Below are 14,105 nucleotides of genomic sequence, written 5' to 3'. Positions count from 1 at the left end.
TGGAGGGGGCAGGGGGGCTGCTAGACTGACTCGGTGGAGGATCATTTGAAGAGCCAGGTCTTGAGGTCCTTTCTGGATTGGGTCAGTGACGCAGTGATTCAGGTACGCTGGTACTTTGTCATGTAGGGCCTTGTAGGCATGAGTGAGAGAGCCTGAAGGTGACTCTCTTGTTGACTGGGAGCCAGTGGAGTTGTCGGGGATGTTGCATGATGTGGCTGCGGCGGGCGATGTCGCGGATCAGTGTGGCGGCGGCGTTTTGAACTTTCTGGAGTTTCTTGGGCTGTTTCTGGGTGGTGCCGGCATAGAGTGCATTGCAGAAGCAGGCTGATTGTGTGGAAGCAGGCTGAGGAATCTGTGTTGATTTGGCGTTCTATTGTGAGCGACGACTCCATTAGGATGCCACGGTTGCGTGAGTGGTCAGTTAGGTGGGGAAGTTTCCAGCATGGCTGTCCACGAGGAGTCATCCCAGGCTGACATGGGGGGTCCCACGATGAGTACTTTGGTCTTGTCCGAGTTGAGTTTGAGGAAGCTGTCTTACATCCATGTAGCGACGGCTTTAATTCCATTGTGGAAATTGGTTCTGGTTGTCAACGGTTCATTGTGAGGGAGAGGATCAGCTGGGTGTCTTCGGCATAAGAGAATATGTTAAGTCCGTGGCTTCTGACGATGACTGCAAGGGGGGCCATGTAGACATCAAAGAGGGTGGGGCTGTGGGAGATACCCTGGGGGACCCCACAGCTGATCTTCGTGGGCTCTGAGAGGAACAGCGGTAGTCTGTTTCGCTGGGCCCGGTCGGTGAGGAAGGAGTGTCCAGAGCCTTGTAATGGATCCCTGCGTAATGGAGTCTGATGATCAGGGTGGGTTTGGAGACGGTGGCCGATAGGTCTAGTAGGATGAGGACTGGTCTCTCCCCGGCCAAGGAGGGAGCCGATGTCATCTGTGGCAGCGAGGAGGGCAGTCTCTGTGCTGTGGTTGCTTCAGACACTGGATTAAGAGGAGTCAAGAACGTGGTTCGTTTAGATGAACTCAGAGAGTTGGGCCTTGATGGCCTACTCTATGACCTTGACAGCAAAGGGGAGGAATGAGATCGGTCGAAGGTTCTTGAGGTCCGACGGGTCTGAGGATGGCTTCTTCAGTGGGGGTTATTCTTGGTGTGTTTCCAGTCAGGGAAGGTGTCAGTTTTGATGGAGCAGTTGATAATGCAGTGGAGCTGGGGGGCGATGGCGGCGGCTGCTCTGTGGAAGAAGTGGTGCGGGCATGGGTCCGTCAGGGCCCCCGAGTGGATGCTCTTCATGGTCTTGATCATTACAAAAATGGGGTGACCCAATAACACTCTAGGACCTGGGCTTTAAGCGTTACAGAATACAATGCTCCTAAACCTTCATTCAGTATAAGCAATAAATCATAAAGCAAAATATCTGGAGCTCATTGAATGTCTGGTCCTAGTAATCAATACATATAGAAGAACGATGTGCCACAACCAACCATATCAAAAGCAATAACATTTTATTATTTTGTAAGTTAGAGACAAAGTTGGACTTTCACAGGATTTTCATTATCATATTTAAAATGTCGTAAGAGAGGTTGCTCCAAGGGGAACTTGCTGAAACAAGGAGTCGGTGCTCAAGTGTAGAAAGGTGGGAAAAGGAAAAAATCCCATGTGAGATCATACAAGGTGCAGAAGTAGTTCAATAATAATAAGATTGATAGAGAAATCTAAATCTCGGTGTCCTGGCCTTACAATATTTAAAGATTACATGATCTATTTGCATTTTTCACATTCCATGAGTGTATCAATGTTTTACACTGTGTAGAAGGGGGCTTTTTGGTCCACGATCAATAGATTTGGGTGTCGACGTTCCGACCCGACTTGGGGCACTTGGGGCCTCAGCCTGCGGTTCTTCCTCAGGACTGGAGGCAAAAGGGAGGGAGGTGGGTTTGGAGGTTGGGCAACCAAACAGGAATCGTGTTGTCCTTGAATTACATCTGCATGAACAAAGTGAATGGAAGGCTGTCACGCTTGGGCACGAGACCAAAAACCATAATATATCAGTTTACTAGTACTACCAAGCACTTACCAGCAAGAGTTGCGGTGGGGACCATTGATATCCCTTCTATTTAGAAGGCTAGAGGCGAGCGTCCTCTGCCAAGTATATCCATAATGTAGAACAGGATTGGTACCTCACCCGCAGTGTGAAGTAGTGAGACCTCTTATGTCAGTACAAAGGGCACTCAATGCCGGTAGCTGCAATTTAAGGAAACATAAAACCGTATCAATGCTGTGTGTGCACTCAATACCAGCAGATTACAACTAGACAATACACCTTAAAAAAGAAGAACATCTTCCAAAAAGCTGCACGACCTAAACTAAGTCACCAAAGGGCAACCATTTCACAATCACGAACCACTTCCAAGGAACTCTGTCAGTAATTACACTCCCAACACTGCTATGTGTGCTCTGAGTACCAGCCCTTTACGAGCGCTGATAAAATCTTCAAAGTGGCAAGGCGGGAGGGTGGAGCCATATGCCTGTAGTGCGCATTTACGAGCGCTGATAAAGGCTTAAACATAGCAGGGCGGGAGGATGGAGCCACATACCTGTAGTGCGCGTCTCTGATTCCCTTTGCTGACTGAGAGGCCTTGTGCGAGACCGCGGTATATTTATGCAACGAGTGCCTCGAGGACGTTTACTTCAAAAACGTGCCTGTACCGCGAGCATGAGTCTCATGTAGCTCGCGCTGGTACCGAATGATAGCAAGGGAGGACAGACTCTGCCACAGTGCAGTAGCCTGTTGTTCCTAAAGGTAGGATGTTTACAGTGGTTATTGTGTGTAACAACGGGCAAGAATATTTCTAACATCATGTTGTATGTGTGTATGTGTGTTATACCTATATAATAACAACAACATTCACATGAACCCTCATAACGGCATGTTGATGGGTACAGTCATTTGCGTTATACCTATACAAATAATTATGTGACAATAACGCAAAAAATGTGGGACAGTGCAATATTCACAAAATTAGACAAAATTTACAAAATATTTACAGGATTACAATACATATACAGTAATAGACGTTGAGGTACAGTGTACTCTACATCGGATGACCTTGACATAGTATCATCAATAAAGTGTCTACCACTAATCTGCGACGGTTCTAGTGGAGTCCCACGGCACGGGCGATGGCTAATTCTAAGCATTGATAAATATTGCCACCTGTTTGGCTATTTCCTCATATTCATTAAGGCCCCTAGCCACTGTGTCAAAGAAGTGTATCCACCTACATTCACGGATGCTCAAAATGTTTGCGAAATCTCCTCCTCTTGGGTTGGGTTTGACCTTCTCTATGACCCACTATTTGAGATTCTCAGGTGTGTGTCCAAAGGTCATAAAGTGCTCCACTAGCGGAGCTCCCTGGACCCTACATCGTATCCGGCGACAATGCTGTAAGATCCGGCTTTTCCCATTTTGAACTGTTTGGCCAATGTACATGTGATGGCATAAATTACACCTGCTGAGTTACAATTGCTGTGAACCTGCAGCGTGTGAGTGTGATTGTTGTGAGTGAATTGCTTAGTTTCATTTGCCATAGGGCCAGCCTTATACTGGCCACATTTATGGTGCCCCTTGACAGGTGGAATGCCCCATAGTGTGGCTGTTTGTGTTCTGTCTGCAAACGGTAACAGGGATTTCACCACATGTCCCCTAACCTATTTTGCTTTCTTGAAGGCATGTAGTGGTATGTCTCCTAGCTCATCTGCAACTAGATGGCAATGCTGGTTTATGATTTTTTTTAATAGCATTACTTTCAGTGGAGAAGGTAGTGACGCATACAATGCGTTCCTTATCATCAAGTTTTTTCTGTTTGGGTGTTAAGAGAAATTCTCTGTGGTTGAACCACGCACGTTTACGTGGTTTTTTGAGGAGTCTGATAGGGTTACCCCATTTCTGTAAGTCGTGTTATAAGTCCCGCTGATTCATCAAAGTAATCCTCTTTTTTGGAGCAATTCCTCCGCAATCTTAAGAACTGCCCAAAAGGAAGATTGTCCCTAAGGTTGCAGGGATGGTGGCTGGAATAGCGCAGTAGTGTGTTGCGCTCACTGCTCTTCCTGTATAGGCTCTTGTGTAATTTTTTCTTGTTCATCCGGGATGGTGATGTCCAAGAAATGTATAGAGGATCTGTCCCATTCCAAAGTAAATTGGATGTCAATTGACCATGTGTTCAGCCAATTGTGGAAGTCTATGAGTTGGTCCTCCCCACCTTTCCATAGTATTAGCACATCATCTATATAGCGGCGTCATAATTCCACACAGTCACGCTACGGGTTATTCTCATTCAAGATATGTGTGTGTTCAAACTCGTCCATATAGATGATGGCTAGATTGGGGGCAAAACTAGCCCCCATCGCTACGCCTTTTGTTTGCACATAGAATTTACCTTGGAAGTTGAAGAAATTTTTGGTCATGGCAATCTCCAGGAGTTCAGTAATGAAATCTGTAGGGACGCAGTACGGTCTGGGGCGTTTGTCCAGCGCAGACTTTATACAAGTCAGTGCCGGCTCTTGGGGTATATTGGTATATAACGCAGTTATATCCATTGTTGCTAGTAGATTGGTGGTCTGGTGGTGTGGACGTCCATCCAATAGTTGTATCGTTTGCATAGTATCTCTGAGGTACGTGGTGGTATTCTCAGCGATGGGATATGGGTCCCTACTTGAACCATTGTGTAAGTACATAGACATGTTCCTTTGACCCATCGCTGAGAATACCACCACGTACCTCAGAGATACTCTGCAAAAGATACAACAATTGGATGGATGTCCAGACCACCAGACCGAAAACTCAACAGGTCTCACGCAGTGTGAGATGAATCTTGAATCCTCCCAAAAACGCAAGAGCGTTTAGAATAATGTAAAAAACATGTGGTTTGCAGTGTTTTTCAAAAGTCAATGGTTTAATTTGAACTAATCTTCAAAAGCTTGGGAAAGCTTAAATAAACGTTGAATAAATTCAAAGTAAAGTTACTGCATCATTGCAAGTTTTTAAACAGTTTAATATGTCCACGTCATTCATAAATGCATCCCCTATGCAGTTCGAGCGGTGCTCTTCATCAGGGGGGAATGTCTGTGAAAAAATGAGAAGGATACAGAGGATGAGAGGATGTAGCGCTGGGTAGGGGCTAGAGATGTCAAAGCAAATTAATGAGAATTGCATGCTGCTCTAAAGTGAAGGAAAACTAGACTGAAACCATTATGCTCCTACCTTAATAGGTTAATTACGTGCATCTAATGGTGCAGTGAAACATGCTTGATACTTGGACTGTGTGCCAGGAAACAATGAATACTCGCTGAGAAAGATAGTCGGTGAACTCACGAAATGAGTTGAAATTGCCGAAAGTGATTAAGGCTGAACCGTAAGAACAACGTAACTGTGAAAAAATTTAAAAAACGTGTCACCAAAGCGTGCATGAGGTGGAAAAAAGAAACGCTGCCAAACTATACCAAAAAGCCCAAAATGGCTGACTGCAACAAGTAACCCCAGATACATCCAGCATAAAGCCGAACGCTTACCGCAAGTATGAAAGAGACCACCAATCTACTAGCAACAATGGATATAACTGCGTTATATACCAATATCCCCCAAGACTTGTATAAAGTCGGCGCTGGACAAACTCCCCAGACCGCACCGCCTCCCTTCAGATTTCATTACTGAACTCCTGGAGATTGCCATGACCCAACATTTCTTCAACTTCCAGGTTACATTATGTGCAAATAAAAGGCATAGTTGTGCCCCCAATTTAGCCAGCATCTATATGGACAAGTTTAAACACACACATATCTTGAATGAGAATAACCCGTGCCGTGACTGTGTGGAATTATGGCGCCGCTATATAGATGATGTGCTAATACTATGGAAAGATGGGGAGGTGAAGAAATGAAATCTTCATTCTCAGTAGATTTTAGTCCTCTGACAAGATCACTCCCACAGATAGTCACTTCTCTGATGAAGCCCACGTTGGCCGCGCCATTTGAAGAAATGAAATCTTCATTCTCAGGGAATACTTACTAATAGAAAAAAGAACTTGGCACAGAAGCTGAAATATGAAAAGACATCTTTATTAAACTTAAATAAGTGAGGCTATGTCACCCAGAAGCCTTAGCAACTGAATGAGGCAGTCTGAGGAGTACAGAGAACAGAGGCCTTATATATGCTCAGGGTTACAAAACTCAGCATAAAAGTAAGGGGCAGTCCTTGCTTTTGCAAGCATGCAAAATGCCTAACATGGACTTGCAAGGTCTGCCAAACATTAGCCAATAGGACAAACACCCACTATTTACAATTGTCCAATCATAGGTATTATTACGCAAGGTATCGCATGACGACAAACCCATTTTACAGTTGTCCGGCCCATAATCAATCATTGAACAAACTCAACATTCTTCTTTAGACAAGCCGGACAAACCCATAATAAAAAGGACCAACCCATATCGTAAATAGACCATAAAAGAAGAAACAGAAACAGATAGAAGTAGGATAAGGCATGTTTGTGTGCAGTAAAACGTTATGATGTCCTGTGCTCTGATCCTTAATCTTGATCAGCTAAAGGGCAGGAACTGGTTTAAAAAGGTCAGCTTCAGGCAACCGGGTCAGTTCACTCAGGTCAAACAGGAGTCAGCACGCACTCGAGCTAAGGTGTACATGTCCTTAACCACTTGGCTGCTAAGGCACCTCTGGCCCCTCAATGTAATTTCCATTGAAATCAATGGAAACTCCATGACGAGTTACCCTTGTCATTAGCACTGAAGGGGTTAAAAGACTAGTTCAGCCACAATCATCGGCCTATGTGAGGGCAACCACAAAATGGCTGCCATACACAAAATGGAACCCACGGGATCAGAATTCACAGAACCTCAGACCCTCCTTTTGCCCTTACATAGGCAATCACTCAGTCTGTATCTGAATCGATGTCAATATTATCCGTTATTCCCTTCACTATTTTATTTTATTTTTTATTTAATGGATTTTTAGAGCGCATGGCTGCCCGTGAGCGTCCCAGCGCTGACAGAAAATCTGAAAGGGTCTGCGGGAGCAAAGAGGATTAAGGGAACAGCCAGGTCTTTAAAGACTTACGAAAGGGCAGTAGGTTGGGTTGGGCGCGAAGGTCCAATGGAAGATCATTCCACATTTTGGACGCATGAAGGGAAAACCGCCGGCCTCCAGAACGTGCTTTCTTAATCCTGGGAATTTGGGCAAGGTGAGTGTAAGAGGATCGGAGTGTTCTAGTCGTGGTGTAGGGAACAACCAGGTCCTTAAGGATAGGTGGGGCTTTTCCATGAAGGATTTTGTGGGTTAGGCACAGAGTCTTAAATTGTACCCTTTGCTCCACGGGCAGCCAATGTAGTGCTCTAATCGCAGGTCCGGCTGAGCAACGATTTTTGGTGCCCGTAAGGATCCGAGCAGCGGCATTTTGCACAACCTGCAGCCTGGCTGTGACTTTCTTAGGTGCACCAAGATATAGGGCATTTCCATAATCCAGTCTGGAAAGGATGAGGGCTTGTAAAAGGAGCTTTCTTGACTGGAAAGGAAGCAGGGGGAGGATCTTACGAGTCGTGCGTAGTAGGCCAAAGCAGATTCCCACCGTTTTCTTTGCCTGGGTATTTAGGGTGAGTTTATTGTCTAACCAAATCCCCAAACTTTTGATGTCCGTTTTGGGGATTGGAGGAGGGCCCATACACGGGGGCCAGAGAGACTCCGGACGGAAATGGGACTGGTTGCCCATCACCATTATCTCCGTTTTTTCCCCATTGAGTTTTAGATGGGAGGAGTTTATCTAACTCACGATGTCTTTCAGGCATGAGTGCAGGTCGATAGCAGGATTGTCTTGCCGACTAAGGGAGACAACAGAGGAAGAGGTGTGGCGCCGCGGCCAGGGCGACTGACGCTGGAATCTGGGGACCACGGTTCGATCCCCGGCTCCGGCGGCAGGTCAGCCCAGCACCATGTGACTCTGGGCAATAGCTCGCTTAATCTTCCCGACGGCCCCCAGCGCCTAGAGACCCTTACGGGTGATTGTGCGCTTTACAAATGTGGACTTTACTTTACTTTACAACTAACTAAGGCATTATTACTCGAGTTATCTTTCATGGAACGCAAGGGATAGACTTTGTTGGCATAAATAAACATCGTCTGATAAGCCCATACAGACCCATTGTAACTAAATGGCAGAACCAAATAGGGAATACCTCTATCTGTAGTATGTGGCATAAGACCACACACCCAACAATTAGTGGTGTTCATTACTAACTGGTGTTGAAGCAGAAGCTGTACAAAGGAATTATTAGTAAACTTTGACCTCCTAACCAGTTCATGTTCAGGTAAAGTATGGAAAGAATGCAAAGAAGTAGAAGTAGGAAGAGACCAGGTTGGGATGTGGGTACAGATGTCAATTGGGTAGCAAAAACAATCCAACCCACAAAAGACAACGTCATGCTTAAAAATACTAGAAAACACGTTACTAAGAACATATGGACAACAGGAGAAAGTAATGACCACTATTACAAACAAAATTATCATTTTTCATAACTCTAAGCAGAAAGCAAATCCTAAAATTATCTAGTAACATTTTTTATGGCTCCTATGCATTTCAGTAGCGTATTATATGTTCAGGTGAAACAGTGGTGATCCTCATCAATGCTCTGAGGTGAAAAGGGGGTACTCTTCCACAGAGAATGGATTTTATTCTGCTTTTACTAAACAGAATACTACTTTAAAACAATGCCAGCAAAACAATAAGAATCAGTCTCCTAAAACCCATTTTATGCAATCACCCGGAAACCACTTTGTGCAACAATTATGCCCAGAGTCCGTTCAAGCCTCTCTGGCAGGATTCTATCGTCCATCAACTCTTCTCCCATTGTTGCATGGGCCTCTTAATTCAGGCCTCCCATGAAAAATAGTGTTTTTCAGTATCTGTTGGAGTGCCCTCCTGGCAAACACTCACAGCCCATTTGAAAGTCTCAATCTCTCAAGGCAGTGCACCAATATCTCTCCTCTGCGGCAGGCACTACAGATAGTGTGCTCTTCATTGATCAAGGGCACAGATCATCTTATGCAGATCCGGGTCTACATTCTCAGGCTCCAACACTCATTACTCAGTGTCAGAGAACGCTCAGGCTGCTCTTTCATGGGCACCATATTGTAGTGCCTTTTTCCAATCTTGGATCCTCCGGTGCACTGCACTTCCGTTGGAGCAAAGGAAAAGGGGTTGTGTGGCCAAAACTCAGGCCAAGGGGCTCAAGGGACTGCACACTGTCAGAGGTTACCAGCACATGACCGGTGGAAAACTGAAGCCTCAAAACAACAGGAATCCTTCTCTTTCGCTCTTTTGCACTGAAATTCTGGTTCTGTGATGTCCAATGCCGTCTGATGGAGCAAGTGCGATGCTTTAAACAGTTCATTTTATAACGAGGGGACTGCAAGCAGGTGGCCTACAATCTTCAAAGGAGTGGCCATACGCCATGGGACAATTCTGGTCTAGAATACACTGTCATTTCTCAAAGGCAATACAAAGACAAAGGCAGTAGGCAAAACAGTGCCTCTAGGCTCTTCAATTGGGTTTCCATGTGAGAGCATATGCTCCACCATCTAAGGGTAGATAGCGACATGATTAAGTCTAGGTATTCCTAAATTCCTTATCTAGAACATTTCAAAAGAAAAATCACATAATACAGATTATCAGGGACATGAAGTAGGCCTAAAGAAAATTCTTAAAAACCAGTCTGGTCATACAAAAGGGAATTATATATAATATAGGGGTTTCTGGTACATTACTGTAGTCTGGAAGTGTGAACCTGAACAATGCACCAACAATAATAAAAGCTGACTGGTGAAAGGAATACGGAAAGAGAAATGGGACTAGGTCACAGCTAAAATCCCCAATAACTAGGCACGATGCGACATCGGTCAGGGGAGAAGTGACAAAAGAAAAATCTATTGGAAGAACAAGAAATTACTTGGGTGAACAAAAATCAAAAATAGTTCACAAATGTTAGCTCTATCGCTGGCCGCTAAACCATATACGGTAATCTCCGCTAATGTTCCAGTTCCTTCTTCAGGGAAAAATGAAACCTTGTTTCCTTTATGGTACAAAGCCATACACTACTTAGGAAGCAGAACAAAACTGACTAATGTAATATAGAAATTAGGTCACCATGTACAAGAGTCACAAATCTATAATTTATCCTTACGTCCAATCAGGATACATAAATTTAGGGCTGCCTGTTCCTTAAGGGAAGGGGGGGGCAGTAGTGTGACTAACAGCAAGTGACACACGTTGATCCTGTATATTTCTTTTATTTTACTTTTCTTCAAATACCATTATGGCCAAATTTGACATGCACTGATGAAGTGTTGTCTGTCTATCTGTGAAATTTAATGTCAAAGCAAATCTATCCAACTGTTTGCAGGATACACATCGTCATGTATATCCCTTCACAACACAGGTAAACTTGTAATAGTATCAAAAGCAGCAACATAAAACAAGAAAAACATGCACAAAACGCACATGTCAAGCCATCAGATATACTTGCTGTATATCAAGCACAAAAATCATAGACAAAACAATCAGACCCCCCAGGATATAGCGGCATGAACTAGTACATTTAGCGGCACAAATCAGGAAATTTAGCGGCACAAATCTGGGAATTTAGCGGCATTTAGCGGCATTTTATTTTGGGTTTGTTTCGACAACAAACACAGATATCTTACTGTTTGAGTTAATTTACAACAGCAGGCCCCCACAGTACATGTGCACACACAAAGAGGGGTGTAGAGTACACAACAAAAGCCACAAGTGCAGTTAATGGCCCCCACAGTACATGCACACTCAATAAATTAGGCCCCCCAGGGGCCGCAGCATGCCCGTGTGTGCAGCAGGCCCCCACAGTGCATTTGCATTCAATAAATTAGGCCCCCCAGGGCCCGCAGCGTGCCCCTGTGCGCAGCAGGCCCCCACAGTACATGCACACTCAAATGATTAGGGCCCCGGGGCCCGCCGCGTGCCCCATTTGCAGCGGGCCCCCACAGCAAAACATTAAAAAAAAGATTTATGGCCCCCGGGGCCCGCCGGGTGCCCCGTGTGCGGCGGGCCCCCACAGGAATACACAAAAAAAGATTTATGGCCCCCGGGGCCCGCCGCGTGCCCCGTGTGCGGCGGGCCCCCACAGCAAAACATAAATAAAAGATTTATGGCCCCCGGGGCCCGCCGCGTGCCCCGTGTGCGGCGGGCCCCCACAGGAATACACAAAAAAAGATTTATGGCCCCCGGGGCCCGCCGCGTGCCCCGTGTGCGGCGGGCCCCCACAGCAAAACATAAATAAAAGATTTATGGCCCCCGGGGCCCGCCGCGTGCCCCGTGTGCGGCGGGCCCCCACAGGAATACACAAAAAAAGATTTATGGCCCCCGGGGCCCGCCGCGTGCCCCGTGTGCGGCGGGCCCCCACAGCAAAACATAAATAAAAGATTTATGACCCCCGGGGCCCGCCGCGTGCCCCGTGTGCGGCGGGCCCCCACAGCAAAACATTAAAAAAAAGATTTATGGCCCCCGGGGCCCGCCGGGTGCCCCATGTGCGGCGGGCCCCCACAGTGTGAAGGACTGTACCTGACCTGTTGCCGGCTGTCTCCTGCTTGCCGGTGCCGCTCCCTCCCCTGGTCTCTGAGTCGTCGCGCTGCCGTGTTCCTTCCCGGGCTGGGCTGGGAGCTTGAGAAGAGGCGTTCGTCGTGTCCGCTGGCTTCTCTCTCCCCCTGGCTGGTCTCCTTGGTCTTCCTGCTGGGTGTCCGCTGCTCCGCTGCCGCTTCTCTTCTCCTGCTCTCCCGCGATCCTGGAATGGCTGGCAAAACGGCGGATTTCGCGGGCGTTTAAGCAAATATCGCGGGATTTGCGGCGTTTGGCCAATTTCGCGATTTTTTTGCAAATCGCGAAATCGCGATAAGCTGGAGGGTCTGAACAATAGCTTATATAAATGAGCAGTGACGCATAACACCGTGTCAGGTTTAAAATCCTTACCCTCCTTTTCGACAGTAGATCACCAGTTAGTGGATATCTGCTGTCAAATACAACTTTCGGACACACAGAACCAGCAAGAACAATTCATGATAGAACCAAATACACAAACATGAAAAACGCATGGACATTTCTTTCCAAAGGAGTTACGCAAAAACACATCTCATTTCAACCAACCAAACTCACGTGTCTTGTCAGCCTTAAAATCACCCAAAACAATCCATGGATGATCTGTGAGCAGAAGCAAAAAATAAAATAAAAAATACACAACACACAAAAGAGAAAACATTTCTCATAACAAACAAATATTCTGTATAACTTGTAATCAGGAGACCAAACATGATACAAATTAACAGACACAAAAATAAATTTCCATTACTTAACTGTTACCATCTTGTCAGTCAGCTTGCAACATTAAGCTAAAAGTAAAATTCTTTCACTGACACTCCATGTTAACTTTGTGCCACAATTTCCACTGTGAAAAATAATTCTTAATTGGCAAATCGTTCTCACTGAGGCATATAGCCTCCAAAATTTCAATAAAGAGCTTCCTCTTATTTTCTGTGCAATACTTAATGCAATACCTCATTTCCTGTCAAATAAAAGCAACCAGCGGACATTATTTTTTCAGAGCAGAAATACAAATGTATCTTTTCTGCATAGCATTTAGGATGATGTTGGGACTTTCAAAGAAACCCTTTTTTCATATTTTCCCTTTGGAATTAAGTTCTTTAATGTTATTGATGTTCTTATGGAGAAACCAGAAACCCTCCCTTTCGAGGCCTGTTTAGCAAGGTAATTCTGCATTTCACAGAGACAAGGCCCTAATTTAAAAGGTCACAAATGTCAACATGGCAGCCTCCTTCCATTGTTTACATGGAAACTAAAGATAACACCTCAGCGCGACTTGAGCAAGCCTCTGCAGCTCTACTAGCCCCCACCCTCTGCTCATTCTGAGGTTGACAAAGGCAAAAGGCCTTCCTAATTCCTCCTAACCTGCAATAATTCACTCTATTTTGAAAAATAATGTCTCCTTTTTAGGCGCTATAAAATTATCTCTGTTTCCAGATTATTAAACAACATTTACTGTGAATAATTCACAGAACCTAATAACACACACACCAGTTTTAGAACAAATGCTTGTTGCAATGGTACTTATTTCATCAACCTTAAATGAATCTCACTGGGCCATTTAAAAGCAAACCCCAAATGAGGACAGCCTGCAAATTTGTATTATACCTAAATGTATGCATTCACTGAAGCCTAAAAGCACTTTAAAGCTACTATAAATGGCAAAAATACCCAAATTCGACTTTGATATTTGGGGCACTTAAAAATAAATATCCTATAAGTATGTTAAATATTAATCATCCTCAGAATGTTCTTTACACATTACAGATATTAGACATTAGACATATCTCATGCAAATCCTTAGAAAAATTATTTTTTTACGCCTGCGCTAAGTGAGATGTCATATGCTAATGTCCTCACTACGCAGTGCAACACAACTCAAATTAAATTATAATGCTAGGAGGTCACAGTATGAGAATTAAGCTTCATGAATAGTAAAAAACGAATTTTGTAGCACTTATTTTTAATAAGTATTTTTCATAATTTAATTATTTTTAATAAACCCAATCATTTTTGATAATGCCACATATAAAAGCAAGTTGCATCCCTTGCCTATCATTTTTAGACGCATTCATTTATAAGCCTAAGCACAAAAGCCTAACTTAAAACATGACAAAATTTGGCGCCACATTTTTCTTTCTAAAAAGGACCATTTTTATTTAGCAACAGACCCAAGAATATGCGTACAAAAAGGCTTAAAGAGAGGAAAACCCTTAATTGAAATGTCTTCCTGTAATACAAAATAATGAACATTAGGTTTGGAACCTTTTTAAAACACTATTCTGAAATGCAAAGATTCACCCGTGTTTAGCTAAGGGCAAAGTCCTGGCTGAATAAATACTCCTGTTTATTCTGTGAGCTGCCAAGACAACAGCTATTTGCTTAGAGGTAATAAAAGTTCTCCTCTCAGT

Source organism: Lissotriton helveticus, chromosome 5_1 (assembly GCF_964261635.1).
Source record: "Lissotriton helveticus chromosome 5_1, aLisHel1.1, whole genome shotgun sequence".
NCBI lineage: Eukaryota > Metazoa > Chordata > Amphibia > Caudata > Salamandridae > Lissotriton > Lissotriton helveticus.
This window is presented reverse-complemented; position numbering follows the sequence as displayed.